General features: G+C 39.5%; 5 non-coding genes across 5 annotated transcripts; all 5 read right to left on the bottom strand.

Annotated features, from left to right (window-relative positions):
* Positions 1-1261: 1261 nt before the first annotated feature.
* On the bottom strand, positions 1262-1334 carry trnat-ugu (transfer RNA threonine (anticodon UGU)). Its single transcript has one exon. It is a non-coding gene; the product is annotated as a tRNA-Thr (tRNA).
* Positions 1335-4418: 3084 nt separating this feature from the next.
* Positions 4419-4491, bottom strand: trnat-ugu (transfer RNA threonine (anticodon UGU)). Its single transcript has one exon. It is a non-coding gene; the product is annotated as a tRNA-Thr (tRNA).
* A 3069-nt stretch (positions 4492-7560) lies between these two features.
* trnat-ugu (transfer RNA threonine (anticodon UGU)) lies at positions 7561-7633 on the bottom strand. Its single transcript has one exon. It is a non-coding gene; the product is annotated as a tRNA-Thr (tRNA).
* Positions 7634-10702: 3069 nt separating this feature from the next.
* trnat-ugu (transfer RNA threonine (anticodon UGU)) lies at positions 10703-10775 on the bottom strand. Its single transcript has one exon. It is a non-coding gene; the product is annotated as a tRNA-Thr (tRNA).
* Positions 10776-13858: 3083 nt separating this feature from the next.
* Positions 13859-13931, bottom strand: trnat-ugu (transfer RNA threonine (anticodon UGU)). Its single transcript has one exon. It is a non-coding gene; the product is annotated as a tRNA-Thr (tRNA).
* Positions 13932-14213: the final 282 nt, after the last annotated feature.

Genomic DNA, 14213 nt, shown 5'->3' with positions numbered 1-14213 from the left:
AAAATGTCATAAAAATTGATTTTAAACAGCGGTTGACATGCTTCGAAGTACGGTAATGAAATATTTAGAAATCTTTTGTCACGAAATGCGCCATGGGCACGACCCTTATTTACCATTCGGATAGTGTCTAGAACGCACGAACAAAACGCCGCTGTTGGACATAACTATGGATTATTTTGGACCAAACCAACATTTGTTATTGAAGTAGAAGTCCTGGGAGTGCATTCTGATGAAGAACATCAAAGGTAATCAAACTTTTCTAATAGTAAATCTGATTTTGGTGAGTGCTAAACTTGGTGGGTGTCTAAATAGCTAGCCCTGTGATGCCGGGCTATCTACTGAGAATATTGTAAAATGGGCTTTCACCGAAAAGCTATTTTAAAATCGGACATATCGAGTGCATAGAGGAGTTCTGTATCTATAATTCTTTAAATAATTGTTATGTTTTTTGTGAACGTTTATCGTGAGTAATTTAGTAAATTCACCGGAGGTTTGCGGGGGGTATGCTAGTTCTGAACGTCACATGCTAATGTAAAAAAGCTGTTTTTTGATATAAATATGAACTTGATTGAACAAAACATGCATGCATTGTATAACATAATGTCCTAGGGTTGTCATCTGATGAAGATCATCAAAGGTTAGTGCTGCATTTAGTTGTGGTTTTGTTTTTTGTGACATTATATGCTAGCTTGAAAAATGGGTAGTCTGATTATTTCTGGCTGGGTACTCTGCTGACATAATCTAATGTTTTGCTTTCGCTGTAAAGCCTTTTTGAAATCGGACAGTGTGGTTAGATTAACGAGAGTCTTGTCTTTTAAATGCTGTAAAATTGTCATATGTTTGAAAAATGGAAGTTTTCGGATTTTAGAGGAATTTGTATTTCGCGCCACGCCCATCATTGGATATTGGAGCAGGTGTTCCGCTAGCGGAACATCTAGATGTAAGAGGTTAAGGTAATGATATTATTCCTTCAACATGCATCACTGGTTTTCATGACTTCTGCTACTCCTGTCTCTAGTTTCAGCTCTTTTTTAGTCATGATTGGCGGCCCAGGACAGAATCGGCAAACGTGGAATCGTATCCTCAGTTTGTTTGGCAATGTCTCTTACAGTAGTAGTACAGCAGATAATTATTTGTGCAGCGCAATATCGTCACTTTGTTGTCACATTTAGAACTTTCTGCTGTATAGAGCGAGAGAAATGGTAAGTCCCACCCTGTGTAAAGTTTCAGATGAATGTCTCAGAGGGTAGAGTCAAAATCAAGGCCCCAGTGAGAATTGAACTCACGACCCCTGGTTTACAAGACTAGTGCTCTAACCACTGAGCTATGGAGCCATACACCTCTGTAAGAAGAATTGGAACGCTATAAAGAACACACCCATCAGAGAGTAAAAAAAGAGACACACCTAAGTAACCAAACATGCAGGTTACCCAGTCTGGCTCCTGCAGTAAAAGCAGATTCCTTGTCATCCTTTGTTATACATTTAATGACAAACTCTCCCAGGTCTATGTGACCCTCAGGCAGGACAGTAATTCCCTCTTCCGACAACATCCGGTGAAATTGGAGAGCGCCAAATTCAAATGTCAACATCACAATATTAAACATTCATGAACATACAAGTGTCTTATATCATTTAAAAGCTTAACGTCTTGTTAATCCAACTGCGTTGTCAGATTTCCAAAAGGCTTTACGGCGAAAGCATACCATGTGATTATCTGAGGACAGCTCCCCACATCCAAATATTTTTTTCAACCAATACAGGCTTTAGAAAATCGCAAATAGCGATTAAATAAATCACTTACCTTTGAAGATCTTCCTCTGCTTGCAATCGCAAGGGTCCCAGCTACGCAACGAATGTTTGATTTGTTCGATAAAGTCCTTCTTTATGTCCAAAAAAGTCAATTGAGTTGGCGCCATTGATTTCAGTAATCCACTCCTTCAACATGCATACAAAGGAATCCAAAATGCTACCGGTAAACTTGGTCCAAACAAGTCAAACAATGTTTCTCTTCAATCCACAGGTACCCGCAGGTATGTAAATAAACGATAATATTTCAGACGGAAAGAACGGTGTTCAATGAGAAAGGAAAATAACAAAGAGCACGCCCTCATTCACGCGCACCAAAAGCCTACTTTCCTGTTGAGCTCCCTTGGAAAAAACGACTATTACTTGTTCGTTTTTCAAGAAACAAGCCTGAAACTCTTTATAAAGACTGTTGACATCTAGTGGAATACATAGGTACTGCAATCTGGGAGGAATTTTTATATGTAGGCCCATAGACTTGCATTGGAAAGGCCTGTTACTTCCAAAAACAAAGGATTTCTGGGTGGATTTTCCTCTGGGTTTTCGCCTGCCATATCAATTCTGTTATACTCACAGACATTATTTTAACAGTTTAGAAACTTCAAAGTGTTTTCTATCAAATTCTACCAATTATATGCATTTCCTAGCTTCTGGGCCTGAGTAACAGGAAGTTTACTATGGGCAAGTCAGTCAGGCAGAAATTCAGGATACTGCCCCCTAGCCCTAAGAAGTTTTAACACTTTCTCAGAATTAAACATTCTTTACTATACTGGACAAAAATATATACGCAACTCGCAACAATTGAAAAGTTTTTCCTGAGTTACAGTTAATATAAGCAAAAGTTTAATTAACCTGTTATGGCTAGTGGGCAGTATTTTCACGGCTGGATAAAAAACGTACCCGATTTAATCTGATTATTACTCCTGCCCAGAAACTAGAATATGCATATAATTATTAGCTTTGGATAGAAAACACTCCAAAGTTTCTAAAACTGTTTGAATGGTGTCTGTGAGTATAACAGAACTCATTTGGCAGGCCAAAACCTGAGAAGATTCTGTACAGGAAGTACCCTGTCTGACCATTTCTTGGCCTTCTTTGTCATCTCTATCCATTACAAAGGATCTCTGCTGTTACGTGACACTTCCTACGGCTCCAATGGGCTCTCAGAGCCCGGGAAAAAGCTGAATGACGTAATTCAAAGCCCTGGCTGAAACACATTATCGCGTTTGTCAAGTGGCCGATCAGGGGACAGTGGGCTTAGGCGCGTGCACTGGCTGCCCCCGTCTTTCTGTTTTTCCCTCTGTTTACCGAAACGCAGATTCCCGGTCGGAATATTATCGATTTTTTACGAGAAAAATGTCATAAAAATTGATTTTAAACAGCGGTTGACATGCTTCGAAGTACGGTAATGAAATATTTAGAAATCTTTTGTCACGAAATGCGCCATGGGCACGACCCTTATTTACCATTCGGATAGTGTCTAGAACGCACGAACAAAACGCCGCTGTTGGACATAACTATGGATTATTTTGGACCAAACCAACATTTGTTATTGAAGTAGAAGTCCTGGGAGTGCATTCTGATGAAGAACATCAAAGGTAATCAAACTTTTCTAATAGTAAATCTGATTTTGGTGAGTGCTAAACTTGGTGGGTGTCTAAATAGCTAGCCCTGTGATGCCGGGCTATCTACTGAGAATATTGTAAAATGGGCTTTCACCGAAAAGCTATTTTAAAATCGGACATATCGAGTGCATAGAGGAGTTCTGTATCTATAATTCTTTAAATAATTGTTATGTTTTTTGTGAACGTTTATCGTGAGTAATTTAGTAAATTCACCGGAGGTTTGCGGGGGGTATGCTAGTTCTGAACGTCACATGCTAATGTAAAAAAGCTGTTTTTTGATATAAATATGAACTTGATTGAACAAAACATGCATGCATTGTATAACATAATGTCCTAGGGTTGTCATCTGATGAAGATCATCAAAGGTTAGTGCTGCATTTAGTTGTGGTTTTGTTTTTTGTGACATTATATGCTAGCTTGAAAAATGGGTAGTCTGATTATTTCTGGCTGGGTACTCTGCTGACATAATCTAATGTTTTGCTTTCGCTGTAAAGCCTTTTTGAAATCGGACAGTGTGGTTAGATTAACGAGAGTCTTGTCTTTTAAATGCTGTAAAATTGTCATATGTTTGAAAAATGGAAGTTTTCGGATTTTAGAGGAATTTGTATTTCGCGCCACGCCCATCATTGGATATTGGAGCAGGTGTTCCGCTAGCGGAACATCTAGATGTAAGAGGTTAAGGTAATGATATTATTCCTTCAACATGCATCACTGGTTTTCATGACTTCTGCTACTCCTGTCTCTAGTTTCAGCTCTTTTTTAGTCATGATTGGCGGCCCAGGACAGAATCGGCAAACGTGGAATCGTATCCTCAGTTTGTTTGGCAATGTCTCTTACAGTAGTAGTACAGCAGATAATTATTTGTGCAGCGCAATATCGTCACTTTGTTGTCACATTTAGAACTTTCTGCTGTATAGAGCGAGAGAAATGGTAAGTCCCACCCTGTGTAAAGTTTCAGATGAATGTCTCAGAGGGTAGAGTCAAAATCAAGGCCCCAGTGAGAATTGAACTCACGACCCCTGGTTTACAAGACTAGTGCTCTAACCACTGAGCTATGGAGCCATACACCTCTGTAAGAAGAATTGGAACGCTATAAAGAACACACCCATCAGAGAGTAAAAAAAGAGACACACCTAAGTAACCAAACATGCAGGTTACCCAGTCTGGCTCCTGCAGTAAAAGCAGATTCCTTGTCATCCTTTGTTATACATTTAATGACAAACTCTCCCAGGTCTATGTGACCCTCAGGCAGGACAGTAATTCCCTCTTCCGACAACATCCGGTGAAATTGGAGAGCGCCAAATTCAAATGTCAACATCACAATATTAAACATTCATGAACATACAAGTGTCTTATATCATTTAAAAGCTTAACGTCTTGTTAATCCAACTGCGTTGTCAGATTTCCAAAAGGCTTTACGGCGAAAGCATACCATGTGATTATCTGAGGACAGCTCCCCACATCCAAATATTTTTTTCAACCAATACAGGCTTTAGAAAATCGCAAATAGCGATTAAATAAATCACTTACCTTTGAAGATCTTCCTCTGCTTGCAATCGCAAGGGTCCCAGCTACGCAACGAATGTTTGATTTGTTCGATAAAGTCCTTCTTTATGTCCAAAAAAGTCAATTGAGTTGGCGCCATTGATTTCAGTAATCCACTCCTTCAACATGCATACAAAGGAATCCAAAATGCTACCGGTAAACTTGGTCCAAACAAGTCAAACAATGTTTCTCTTCAATCCACAGGTACCCGCAGGTATGTAAATAAACGATAATATTTCAGACGGAAAGAACGGTGTTCAATGAGAAAGGAAAATAACAAAGAGCACGCCCTCATTCACGCGCACCAAAAGCCTACTTTCCTGTTGAGCTCCCTTGGAAAAAACGACTATTACTTGTTCGTTTTTCAAGAAACAAGCCTGAAACTCTTTATAAAGACTGTTGACATCTAGTGGAATACATAGGTACTGCAATCTGGGAGGAATTTTTATATGTAGGCCCATAGACTTGCATTGGAAAGGCCTGTTACTTCCAAAAACAAAGGATTTCTGGGTGGATTTTCCTCTGGGTTTTCGCCTGCCATATCAATTCTGTTATACTCACAGACATTATTTTAACAGTTTAGAAACTTCAAAGTGTTTTCTATCAAATTCTACCAATTATATGCATTTCCTAGCTTCTGGGCCTGAGTAACAGGAAGTTTACTATGGGCAAGTCAGTCAGGCAGAAATTCAGGATACTGCCCCCTAGCCCTAAGAAGTTTTAACACTTTCTCAGAATTAGCCATTCTTTACTATACTGGACAAAAATATATACGCAACTCGCAACAATTGAAAAGTTTTTCCTGAGTTACAGTTAATATAAGCAAAAGTTTAATTAACCTGTTATGGCTAGTGGGCAGTATTTTCACGGCTGGATAAAAAACGTACCCGATTTAATCTGATTATTACTCCTGCCCAGAAACTAGAATATGCATATAATTATTAGCTTTGGATAGAAAACACTCCAAAGTTTCTAAAACTGTTTGAATGGTGTCTGTGAGTATAACAGAACTCATTTGGCAGGCCAAAACCTGAGAAGATTCTGTACAGGAAGTACCCTGTCTGACCATTTCTTGGCCTTCTTTGTCATCTCTATCCATTACAAAGGATCTCTGCTGTTACGTGACACTTCCTACGGCTCCAATGGGCTCTCAGAGCCCGGGAAAAAGCTGAATGACGTAATTCAAAGCCCTGGCTGAAACACATTATCGCGTTTGTCAAGTGGCCGATCAGGGGACAGTGGGCTTAGGCGCGTGCACTGGCTGCCCCCGTCTTTCTGTTTTTCCCTCTGTTTACCGAAACGCAGATTCCCGGTCGGAATATTATCGATTTTTTACGAGAAAAATGTCATAAAAATTGATTTTAAACAGCGGTTGACATGCTTCGAAGTACGGTAATGAAATATTTAGAAATCTTTTGTCACGAAATGCGCCATGGGCACGACCCTTATTTACCATTCGGATAGTGTCTAGAACGCACGAACAAAACGCCGCTGTTGGACATAACTATGGATTATTTTGGACCAAACCAACATTTGTTATTGAAGTAGAAGTCCTGGGAGTGCATTCTGATGAAGAACATCAAAGGTAATCAAACTTTTCTAATAGTAAATCTGATTTTGGTGAGTGCTAAACTTGGTGGGTGTCTAAATAGCTAGCCCTGTGATGCCGGGCTATCTACTGAGAATATTGTAAAATGGGCTTTCACCGAAAAGCTATTTTAAAATCGGACATATCGAGTGCATAGAGGAGTTCTGTATCTATAATTCTTTAAATAATTGTTATGTTTTTTGTGAACGTTTATCGTGAGTAATTTAGTAAATTCACCGGAGGTTTGCGGGGGGTATGCTAGTTCTGAACGTCACATGCTAATGTAAAAAAGCTGTTTTTTGATATAAATATGAACTTGATTGAACAAAACATGCATGCATTGTATAACATAATGTCCTAGGGTTGTCATCTGATGAAGATCATCAAAGGTTAGTGCTGCATTTAGTTGTGGTTTTGTTTTTTGTGACATTATATGCTAGCTTGAAAAATGGGTAGTCTGATTATTTCTGGCTGGGTACTCTGCTGACATAATCTAATGTTTTGCTTTCGCTGTAAAGCCTTTTTGAAATCGGACAGTGTGGTTAGATTAACGAGAGTCTTGTCTTTTAAATGCTGTAAAATTGTCATATGTTTTCGGATTTTAGAGGAATTTGTATTTCGCGCCACGCCCATCATTGGATATTGGAGCAGGTGTTCCGCTAGCGGAACATCTAGATGTAAGAGGTTAAGGTAATGATATTATTCCTTCAACATGCATCACTGGTTTTCATGACTTCTGCTACTCCTGTCTCTAGTTTCAGCTCTTTTTTAGTCATGATTGGCGGCCCAGGACAGAATCGGCAAACGTGGAATCGTATCCTCAGTTTGTTTGGCAATGTCTCTTACAGTAGTAGTACAGCAGATAATTATTTGTGCAGCGCAATATCGTCACTTTGTTGTCACATTTAGAACTTTCTGCTGTATAGAGCGAGAGAAATGGTAAGTCCCACCCTGTGTAAAGTTTCAGATGAATGTCTCAGAGGGTAGAGTCAAAATCAAGGCCCCAGTGAGAATTGAACTCACGACCCCTGGTTTACAAGACCAGTGCTCTAACCACTGAGCTATGGAGCCATACACCTCTGTAAGAAGAATTGGAACGCTATAAAGAACACACCCATCAGAGAGTAAAAAAAGAGACACACCTAAGTAACCAAACATGCAGGTTACCCAGTCTGGCTCCTGCAGTAAAAGCAGATTCCTTGTCATCCTTTGTTATACATTTAATGACAAACTCTCCCAGGTCTATGTGACCCTCAGGCAGGACAGTAATTCCCTCTTCCGACAACATCCGGTGAAATTGGAGAGCGCCAAATTCAAATGTCAACATCACAATATTAAACATTCATGAACATACAAGTGTCTTATATCATTTAAAAGCTTAACGTCTTGTTAATCCAACTGCGTTGTCAGATTTCCAAAAGGCTTTACGGCGAAAGCATACCATGTGATTATCTGAGGACAGCTCCCCACATCCAAATATTTTTTTCAACCAATACAGGCTTTACAAAATCGCAAATAGCGATTAAATAAATCACTTACCTTTGAAGATCTTCCTCTGCTTGCAATCGCAAGGGTCCCAGCTACGCAACGAATGTTTGATTTGTTCGATAAAGTCCTTCTTTATGTCCAAAAAAGTCAATTGAGTTGGCGCCATTGATTTCAGTAATCCACTCCTTCAACATGCATACAAAGGAATCCAAAATGCTACCGGTAAACTTGGTCCAAACAAGTCAAACAATGTTTCTCTTCAATCCACAGGTACCCGCAGGTATGTAAATAAACGATAATATTTCAGACGGAAAGAACGGTGTTCAATGAGAAAGGAAAATAACAAAGAGCACGCCCTCATTCACGCGCACCAAAAGCCTACTTTCCTGTTGAGCTCCCTTGGAAAAAACGACTATTACTTGTTCGTTTTTCAAGAAACAAGCCTGAAACTCTTTATAAAGACTGTTGACATCTAGTGGAATACATAGGTACTGCAATCTGGGAGGAATTTTTATATGTAGGCCCATAGACTTGCATTGGAAAGGCCTGTTACTTCCAAAAACAAAGGATTTCTGGGTGGATTTTCCTCTGGGTTTTTGCCTGCCATATCAATTCTGTTATACTCACAGACATTATTTTAACAGTTTAGAAACTTCAAAGTGTTTTCTATCAAATTCTACCAATTATATGCATTTCCTAGCTTCTGGGCCTGAGTAACAGGAAGTTTACTATGGGCAAGTCAGTCAGGCAGAAATTCAGGATACTGCCCCCTAGCCCTAAGAAGTTTTAACACTTTCTCAGAATTAGCCATTCTTTACTATACTGGACAAAAATATATACGCAACTCGCAACAATTGAAAAGTTTTTCCTGAGTTACAGTTAATATAAGCAAAAGTTTAATTAACCTGTTATGGCTAGTGGGCAGTATTTTCACGGCTGGATAAAAAACGTACCCGATTTAATCTGATTATTACTCCTGCCCAGAAACTAGAATATGCATATAATTATTAGCTTTGGATAGAAAACACTCCAAAGTTTCTAAAACTGTTTGAATGGTGTCTGTGAGTATAACAGAACTCATTTGGCAGGCCAAAACCTGAGAAGATTCTGTACAGGAAGTACCCTGTCTGACCATTTCTTGGCCTTCTTTGTCATCTCTATCCATTACAAAGGATCTCTGCTGTTACGTGACACTTCCTACGGCTCCAATGGGCTCTCAGAGCCCGGGAAAAAGCTGAATGACGTAATTCAAAGCCCTGGCTGAAACACATTATCGCGTTTGTCAAGTGGCCGATCAGGGGACAGTGGGCTTAGGCGCGTGCACTGGCTGCCCCCGTCTTTCTGTTTTTCCCTCTGTTTACCGAAACGCAGATTCCCGGTCGGAATATTATCGATTTTTTACGAGAAAAATGTCATAAAAATTGATTTTAAACAGCGGTTGACATGCTTCGAAGTACGGTAATGAAATATTTAGAAATCTTTTGTCACGAAATGCGCCATGGGCACGACCCTTATTTACCATTCGGATAGTGTCTAGAACGCACGAACAAAACGCCGCTGTTGGACATAACTATGGATTATTTTGGACCAAACCAACATTTGTTATTGAAGTAGAAGTCCTGGGAGTGCATTCTGATGAAGAACATCAAAGGTAATCAAACTTTTCTAATAGTAAATCTGATTTTGGTGAGTGCTAAACTTGGTGGGTGTCTAAATAGCTAGCCCTGTGATGCCGGGCTATCTACTGAGAATATTGTAAAATGGGCTTTCACCGAAAAGCTATTTTAAAATCGGACATATCGAGTGCATAGAGGAGTTCTGTATCTATAATTCTTTAAATAATTGTTATGTTTTTTGTGAACGTTTATCGTGAGTAATTTAGTAAATTCACCGGAGGTTTGCGGGGGGTATGCTAGTTCTGAACGTCACATGCTAATGTAAAAAAGCTGTTTTTTGATATAAATATGAACTTGATTGAACAAAACATGCATGCATTGTATAACATAATGTCCTAGGGTTGTCATCTGATGAAGATCATCAAAGGTTAGTGCTGCATTTAGTTGTGGTTTTGTTTTTTGTGACATTATATGCTAGCTTGAAAAATGGGTAGTCTGATTATTTCTGGCTGGGTACTCTGCTGACATAATCTAATGTTTTGCTTTCGCTGTAAAGCCTTTTTGAAATCGGACAGTGTGGTTAGATTAACGAGAGTCTTGTCTTTTAAATGCTGTAAAATTGTCATATGTTTTCGGATTTTAGAGGAATTTGTATTTCGCGCCACGCCCATCATTGGATATTGGAGCAGGTGTTCCGCTAGCGGAACATCTAGATGTAAGAGGTTAAGGTAATGATATTATTCCTTCAACATGCATCACTGGTTTTCATGACTTCTGCTACTCCTGTCTCTAGTTTCAGCTCTTTTTTAGTCATGATTGGCGGCCCAGGACAGAATCGGCAAAGGTGGAATCGTATCCTCAGTTTGTTTGGCAATGTCTCTTACAGTAGTAGTACAGCAGATAATTATTTGTGCAGCGCAATATCGTCACTTTGTTGTCACATTTAGAACTTTCTGCTGTATAGAGCGAGAGAAATGGTAAGTCCCACCCTGTGTAAAGTTTCAGATGAATGTCTCAGAGGGTAGAGTCAAAATCAAGGCCGCAGTGAGAATTGAACTCACGACCCCTGGTTTACAAGACCAGTGCTCTAACCACTGAGCTATGGAGCCATACACCTCTGTAAGAAGAATTGGAACGCTATAAAGAACACACCCATCAGAGAGTAAAAAAAGAGACACACCTAAGTAACCAAACATGCAGGTTACCCAGTCTGGCTCCTGCAGTAAAAGCAGATTCCTTGTCATCCTTTGTTATACATTTAATGACAAACTCTCCCAGGTCTATGTGACCCTCAGGCAGGACAGTAATTCCCTCTTCCGACAACATCCGGTGAAATTGGAGAGCGCCAAATTCAAATGTCAACATCACAATATTAAACATTCATGAACATACAAGTGTCTTATATCATTTAAAAGCTTAACGTCTTGTTAATCCAACTGCGTTGTCAGATTTCCAAAAGGCTTTACGGCGAAAGCATACCATGTGATTATCTGAGGACAGCTCCCCACATCCAAATATTTTTTTCAACCAATACAGGCTTTACAAAATCGCAAATAGCGATTAAATAAATCACTTACCTTTGAAGATCTTCCTCTGCTTGCAATCGCAAGGGTCCCAGCTACGCAACGAATGTTTGATTTGTTCGATAAAGTCCTTCTTTATGTCCAAAAAAGTCAATTGAGTTGGCGCCATTGATTTCAGTAATCCACTCCTTCAACATGCATACAAAGGAATCCAAAATGCTACCGGTAAACTTGGTCCAAACAAGTCAAACAATGTTTCTCTTCAATCCACAGGTACCCGCAGGTATGTAAATAAACGATAATATTTCAGACGGAAAGAACGGTGTTCAATGAGAAAGGAAAATAACAAAGAGCACGCCCTCATTCACGCGCACCAAAAGCCTACTTTCCTGTTGAGCTCCCTTGGAAAAAACGACTATTACTTGTTCGTTTTTCAAGAAACAAGCCTGAAACTCTGTATAAAGACTGTTGACATCTAGTGGAATACATAGGTACTGCAATCTGGGAGGAATTTTTATATGTAGGCCCATAGACTTGCATTGGAAAGGCCTGTTACTTCCAAAAACAAAGGATTTCTGGGTGGATTTTCCTCTGGGTTTTCGCATGCCATATCAATTCTGTTATACTCACAGACATTATTTTAACAGTTTAGAAACTTCAAAGTGTTTTCTATCAAATTCTACCAATTATATGCATTTCCTAGCTTCTGGGCCTGAGTAACAGGAAGTTTACTATGGGCAAGTCAGTCAGGCAGAAATTCAGGATACTGCCCCCTAGCCCTAAGAAGTTTTAACACTTTCTCAGAATTAGCCATTCTTTACTATACTGGACAAAAATATATACGCAACTCGCAACAATTGAAAAGTTTTTCCTGAGTTACAGTTAATATAAGCAAAAGTTTAATTAACCTGTTATGGCTAGTGGGCAGTATTTTCACGGCTGGATAAAAAACGTACCCGATTTAATCTGATTATTACTCCTGCCCAGAAACTAGAATATGCATATAATTATTAGCTTTGGATAGAAAACACTCCAAAGTTTCTAAAACTGTTTGAATGGTGTCTGTGAGTATAACAGAACTCATTTGGCAGGCCAAAACCTGAGAAGATTCTGTACAGGAAGTACCCTGTCTGACCATTTCTTGGCCTTCTTTGTCATCTCTATCCATTACAAAGGATCTCTGCTGTTACGTGACACTTCCTACGGCTCCAATGGGCTCTCAGAGCCCGGGAAAAAGCTGAATGACGTAATTCAAAGCCCTGGCTGAAACACATTATCGCGTTTGTCAAGTGGCCGATCAGGGGACAGTGGGCTTAGGCGCGTGCACTGGCCGCCCCCGTCTTTCTGTTTTTCCCTCTGTTTACCGAAACGCAGATTCCCGGTCGGAATATTATCGATTTTTTACGAGAAAAATGGCATAAAAATTGATTTTAAACAGCGGTTGACATGCTTCGAAGTACGGTAATGAAATATTTAGAAATCTTTTGTCACGAAATGCGCCATGGGCACGACCCTTATTTACCATTCGGATAGTGTCTAGAACGCACGAACAAAACGCCGCTGTTGGACATAACTATGGATTATTTTGGACCAAACCAACATTTGTTATTGAAGTAGAAGTCCTGGGAGTGCATTCTGATGAAGAACATCAAAGGTAATCAAACTTTTCTAATAGTAAATCTGATTTTGGTGAGTGCTAAACTTGGTGGGTGTCTAAATAGCTAGCCCTGTGATGCCGGGCTATCTACTGAGAATATTGTAAAATGGGCTTTCACCGAAAAGCTATTTTAAAATCGGACATATCGAGTGCATAGAGGAGTTCTGTATCTATAATTCTTTAAATAATTGTTATGTTTTTTGTGAACGTTTATCGTGAGTAATTTAGTAAATTCACCGGAGGTTTGCGGGGGGTATGCTAGTTCTGAACGTCACATGCTAATGTAAAAAAGCTGTTTTTTGATATAAATATGAACTTGATTGAACAAAACATGCATGCATTGTATAACATAATGTCCTAGGGTTGTCATCTGATGAAGATCATCAAAGGTTAGTGCTGCATTTAGTTGTGGTTTTGTTTTTTGTGACATTATATGCTAGCTTGAAAAATGGGTAGTCTGATTATTTCTGGCTGGGTACTCTGCTGACATAATCTAATGTTTTGCTTTCGCTGTAAAGCCTTTTTGAAATCGGACAGTGTGGTTAGATTAACGAGAGTCTTGTCTTTTAAATGCTGTAAAATTGTCATATGTTTGAAAAAGGAAGTTTTCGGATTTTAGAGGAATTTGTATTTCGCGCCACGCCCATCATTGGATATTGGAGCAGGTGTTCCGCTAGCGGAACATCTAGATGTAAGAGGTTAAGGTAATGATATTATTCCTTCAACATGCATCACTGGTTTTCATGACTTCTGCTACTCCTGTCTCTAGTTTCAGCTCTTTTTTAGTCATGATTGGCGGCCCAGGACAGAATCGGCAAACGTGGAATCGTATCCTCAGTTTGTTTGGCAATGTCTCTTACAGTAGTAGTACAGCAGATAATTATTTGTGCAGCGCAATATCGTCACTTTGTTGTCACATTTAGAACTTTCTGCTGTATAGAGCGAGAGAAATGGTAAGTCCCACCCTGTGTAAAGTTTCAGATGAATGTCTCAGAGGGTAGAGTCAAAATCAAGGCCCCAGTGAGAATTGAACTCACGACCCCTGGTTTACAAGACCAGTGCTCTAACCACTGAGCTATGGAGCCATACACCTCTGTAAGAAGAATTGGAACGCTATAAAGAACACACCCATCAGAGAGTAAAAAAAGGAGACACACCTAAGTAACCAAACATGCAGGTTACCCAGTCTGGCTCCTGCAGTAAAAGCAGATTCCTTGTCATCCTTTGTTATACATTTAATGACAAACTCTCCCAGGTCTATGTGACCCTCAGGCAGGACAGTAATTCCCTCTTCCGACAACATCCGGTGAAATTGGAGAGCGCCAAATTCAAATGTCAACATCACAATATTAAACATTCATGAACAT

The sequence above is a fragment of the Salmo salar genome, chromosome 05, assembly GCF_965601325.2.
Source record: "Salmo salar chromosome 05, fSalSal1, whole genome shotgun sequence".
NCBI lineage: Eukaryota > Metazoa > Chordata > Actinopteri > Salmoniformes > Salmonidae > Salmo > Salmo salar.
The sequence above is the reverse complement of the archived record's forward strand: the minus strand, read 5'-3'. Positions and strand labels throughout refer to the sequence as shown.